Genomic DNA, 5,696 nt, shown 5'->3' on the forward strand with positions numbered 1-5,696 from the left:
ATAATAAAAATAGATTTAAAATACTGAAAGTAAGATTCTTGTCCTCATTTTGGTTTGGATCTTGGCAGTCCTAAGTGAAACTTTGATGGTTCTAGATGCTGAGATCAGAGAGAGAGAGAGAGAGAGAGAGAGAGAGAGAGGAAGCTAGGGAGAATGTGTGGAGAATCCTGACAGATCAGAGAGTTCCTGGAACCAAAGTGGAGAAGAGTCAATATCTTCCAGAGGGAAAAACAGGAAGAACCCATCACTGTTCTCACCAGAAGATGAAGTGAACATATTCAAGCACTCCATGGCCTACAGATGTATTGTATGTCACCTGAATGAGAGGAATTAGTAGAGGAAATGGCTCTTTTGTACTCACTTTTCCTGGGAAATAAGGTGCTGTTTCTAGGATAGTTGAAGAAACAACTGAAACACACTTTCTTCAGTTTTCATTTTATTCCAAAGAATCTGAAGTGTCCACATGCTGAATGAACGAGAGCAAGTGAGACTAAAGTCTTGAGTTCTTGAATTTTTCCTGCAATGCCATCCTAAAAGTACTGACATAACATTGTACCTCCTAATAGATACTAATGAAAACTCACCTTATCCTGTATGGTAGCAGACCAAATAAAGCAATATGAGAAGTATTTCACCTTCAGCAAGTACAACTTTTAACAAATGATTCAAATACAAACTGTGGAACTGAACTCTTCAAGCTACAGTTCCAAAGCATGAAGAATTATTTTGATTTTTCTCAAGTGCAAGTACAGCTAGACGAAAAACCTTCCAGGTTGATATTGGTGTAGCACATAACAAAAATCAACTGGAAAGGAATCTCGAGACCATGAAGAAGTAGTGTCAGATGCTGATTCTGCCAACTTTGGGCAACAGGCTTGCAGCAGTAATGGCCACGTGGGGCCCACCATTCTGCCAGGAAGACTTCTTCAAGTGTTTATAACGGTTGGAGAAGAATTTGTGGAAAAATAACTCTGTCCATGCCGAAGATGATAGCTGAATTCAGATTTATATGCAGATAGTTAAAAATGATCACCTATGCAGGTCCTTTCTAATGTTAACTTCCTATGTCTAAGGATTAGAGAAACTCTTAAGCAAATGTAGCAGCTTGCAACTGTAGGTTCTGACTCCCTAGGATATAAACGTATCTGCATAAACCTGGAAAACTAAGGAGTCGGTATAATCAGGATCTGTGATTTTACCAAGGAGTAACTTACTGTAAGGCAAGAAAGAGTGGAAATGCAGATGCTCGCTCATGTCTAAATCATTGTTGTCGGAAGGGAGCATATTTGCATATGTCACTTAGATTATTGATCAGTCCAGCCATCCTCAATGTGAAGTCAAGGGAACTGTCATGAAAAAGTAAGCCAAATCTCAAAAGGTTACTTTACAACCTCCATGAGTCAGTGGGTCTTCCTGGAAGTCAAGGACAGATGCTAGCAGTATTGACAATACCAACTTGGTAATGAAGACCTGGGCTCAGGGCCTTTTATTCTCTGGCTGTAAGATATCAGAGGCCCTGACTAGAAATCATGGCCCGCAGTCTTGGGGTACTGGGCACCCTCAGTAGTAGCTCCTGTGCACAGGATCTGTCGGTGGGTAACGATGGCATGGGTGCCTCTTTCACTTCGATGTTATCTTGGTGGTCTAGACCAGGTCATAAGAAAATTGATAGTTTTCTCACGGCATTCAATAGAATGCTATTAGAACTCATGGATATTACTTTGAATACGGAGACATGGAGACACCCAGAGGATATTCAACTTATTAGGGAGGAACTTTGGAGGGTTTTATTTCTTGAGGAATACGTAGGATTTTGCTATGGTTTGAATGTTCTCATCAAAACTCGTATTGAAATTTCAGTCCGATTGTGAGTCATGAAACTTAATGAGACTACAGTACTTGAAGGAGAGACCTTTGGGAGGTAACTGAGCTTGAATGAGGCCGTAGAGTTGGGCCCAATGGGATTAGAGGAGGGGAGGCCTGAGTTAGGATGCCCTCCACCATATTGCAACATGACTACAAGCCAACAAAATGCTGCCCCTTGACCTTGGACACGCCAGCCTCCAAAACTGTAAGAAATAAACTTCTTTCCTTTAATAACTACTTAGTGTGTGGAATAGGCAACACGGACAAAAAAAAAAATGGGCAGAGACAATTACAGACCTTTCTCTTTCTTAAATAGTTATTTTTAAACCTTGTTATTAAATCCAAACTACTGTGATTTAGGAAATGTAGGTTGCATGTATAGGTTCTTCTCAGTGTGCTCCCAGAACCAAAGACTGAGCAAAGAAGTATTGCAGGGTGGTAGGACCATTGGTTTAGCTTTGCACAACCTTTGGTCTGGAGCTGCCTGATGGACTGGCAGAGGCTTTGTCAGGTTTCTGTCATGGTGCAATAATTCCGTTTCCTGCCTTAATGCATTACTCCCTAGCAAGCTGTTCACACTCAGAACTCACTTTACATTTGCTTCCTGGACTTGCACAGGGAGGATAGCTCACTGTACCCATTCCATAAGGCACTTTTTTTTTTTTTCGCATTCTGAAGTTTGAATTCAGGGCCTATAATTTGAGCCACTCTACCACCATCACTTTTTTGTGGTGGATTTTTCAAGATAGGGTCTCACAGACTATTTGCCTGGGCTGGCTTTGAACCTCAATCCTCCTGATCTATGCCTCCTGAGAAGCTAGGAAGTACAGGTGTGAGTCACCAGGGCCTGGTTCCATAAGGCACTTCTGTGCTATGCTATCCTTCTGCCTTGGAGCCCTTACTTTCTACCATTTCTTATGCAGACAGTCAAGTCCGTCCTTTAAGAAGACTCCCAATTTAGGATTCAGAGTTTTGAGTTTGTATCTCAATTCTGCTTTATGCTAGCAATATGAACTGGATTGAGTTATTGATTTCTATGAGTTCCAAGCTTTCCCAGCCTTTCAGTTTCAGCCTTAGCTAGAAATTGATGCACTATTGAATAGGAACACAGATGCATACAAATTGTGCACATAATTAAACATTCTCCTGGACAGTTTTAGCAACAGTGACCCGCAGTTCATGCCCACTGTGGATTGCGTGGATTTAGTTATACATACTTTAAAATTCTTTTTCCTTTATCGGAAGAATTTACCAACATGTGTAAGATGAATGAAACATTGGTTGTGTCTATAATTAGACACAATCCCTGCTCTGATAAATTTCCTCATCCATTTCCTCTCGACCCCCAAGCAGCTCTCTGACTGCCTTTGCTCCCAGTGAGCAATAGGTTCCTGCTGAGCTGATGCATTGTCCTCTCATAGTTGTCACGGTTATCTATCTGGACCTCATCAATTAAAATGAGATGTTTCCCAATATTTACAAGACCTGGGGAATTGCCAATAGGCTATCCCTGGAGGTGGAGGGGAGGATGGTCAACAAGAAAGAGGGTAACATTAATGATCTGGTGGCAATGCCTCTGCAGAAAGTCTTAGGGGGAAAGGCACCAAAAGCACAATAATCACTAGTGTTAATTTTGTCATAGATTGACTGTCACTTTTAGGAAGCCAGGTTCACAAAGAAGCCTACAAGAGTACATCAAAGATCACATGAAATCAAACAGAGGCAAACTTAAATAACAAAGAGAAGAGTGAAAACCTTTTCCAACAGAGGCAGCAGAACAAATTGATCACATCTTTGCTAATTTCAAAAACTGCCAGAACTTTACTGGTGAAAACATGCATCCAGATAGCACAGTGGCTGTCTGGGCTGTCAGGAAGATCACGTGACACCATATATGATTTTCTTTAAAGATGGGTTAGTCATAGAAAGTGTTAATACTTAGTAAATGCTAAGTAAAGTTAGCATTTACTTTGGTTCTATCACCTGCCATATAACTGTCTGATTCTTGTCATCCACATAATATCAGGACTTAGACTAGCAGGACCAGTATCATCTTGAGTTCTTCATTTGACCATGATTTATTTGGAATGGAGGAATTTTTTCCTTAATATCATGTATATTGTCTGGAAATGAATTGCATTTAAACCTATTTGAAAGAATACTCCTTAGCTTAATACATGTCTAAACTAAATCCACCCTGTAATATTCCCAGCAAAGCTAAAGCCTGGCTGTAGACAATTATTAGAAAGCACGAGAGGTCTTCTGATAACTTCTATCATGAAAACACCTTCTGGGACTGGAATGTAAATCAAGTCTTAATTCTGTGTTGAACCAAAGGGGGAAGATCCTGTTAATAGTAATGCCAGCATTTGAAGTGCATCCTTGCATGTTTCAGCCTCTACAAATGGAAATAGTTAACTCTAGAAAAACTAATCAAATGAGAAAAAAACGACTAATAGATTTGGAAAACAAACTTTTGTGTATTTTCTCATCCTTTGACTCTTTGACTAAGTTTTGTTATTGTTACTGGTTTTATTTCCCAATAAGCAGAGGTATTAGATCTTGGCCTTCATAATTAACAGATCAGTTTAGGACGTGGGTACCATCCATTGCATTATTTACTGTTTTTTTTTTTCCAGAAAGAAGTTTCACTCTATTTAACTTCCTCTTTGTCTTCTAAAACGATTACTTGAAATATTTTCCTTGGTGTTTTTCCAAAGAAACCAAAAATTGGGGGAGGGACAGAAAAAGAGAGAGAATTGTGAAAAATGTTTTAAGTGAACTTCCTCATTTTTGTATTTTTCACTTTCCTGGCCAAGTTTAAACCCATGAAGTCTCAACTAGAGACTAAACACAGAAAACTGTAGATGAATTGACTCTGGTTTAAATATGGTCACACATTCCTATATTACATTTTGAGAAGGAATCTTATCAGTGTAGTAAGTATGTATAATACATGAACACCAAATAAACATGTCTCACAATTTTATAGCTATTTATAGCTTGCCAAGGGCTTTTGTTTTATCTTACACTAATCTTGTGTAAAAATACCCAAAAGGCTAAACTGTTCCTTTTGGTGTTTTCAGAGTCTTCTTTTTATAACACCAATAAAGAAGACTGAAAAAAAATGTAATGGAATGTTAAAATGATTCTTGTTTGAAACCTTAAAATAGGAGAGCCCAGAGATACCAGACCACAAGATCAGTCCTCCTCCACTTTCTGGATGGGTGGAAGATTTCACAGTCACACAGTTAGTAGACACAATGGATGGGAGTGAAACTACTGAACTTCTAAAACTTCACCTTTGATTAAGCCTTTCAGCCTTTAAACTGATCAAAGCATGATGCAATAGTCATACACTTTGTCCCTCAAGCAACAGGAGACAGGCATCAGGCTCACCAATTGGTCTCCTTAAATCCCCTTCTCATGACATGATTAAGAAGAAACTTTTCCTGTTCTTTCCTTTTGAGAGCACTCCATCTAAAGACTTCTTCAAAAGTCTTCTTCAGAAATTTTCATTCTGCTTTAAGTGTTCTTAAAGGAGACTTTAAGAATTATCTAGCTGATTTTGTTCACATCATTTTGGCATGCCTCATGTTGCTACGTGTTATCTCTGGGTCTGAGTCAAAACTTCTGTTTGGATAGACTGCTATAAAATTTTTTTTTAAAAAACAGGGGCACTCATGCACTGTTTACACAGGTAAGTGTATGGCATGAGAGATGGTCCTCTGTCAAACTGATGGACCACTCTGTAGAATTCATCCATGACGTTAAACAAATGGCTTCATATCTCATGAGATCATCACTCAACAATTTTGAGCGCCTATGTT

The 5,696-nt window shown here is 39.1% G+C and overlaps 1 pseudogene; it reads left to right on the forward strand.

The window, feature by feature from the left end:
- The first annotated feature begins 3,379 nt into the window (after positions 1 to 3,379).
- On the forward strand, positions 3,380 to 4,460 carry LOC109684206 (translationally-controlled tumor protein-like; annotated as a pseudogene).
- The last annotated feature ends 1,236 nt before the right edge of the window (positions 4,461 to 5,696 follow it).

Source organism: Castor canadensis, chromosome 6, assembly GCF_047511655.1.
Source record: "Castor canadensis chromosome 6, mCasCan1.hap1v2, whole genome shotgun sequence".
Taxonomy (NCBI): Eukaryota; Metazoa; Chordata; class Mammalia; order Rodentia; family Castoridae; genus Castor; species Castor canadensis.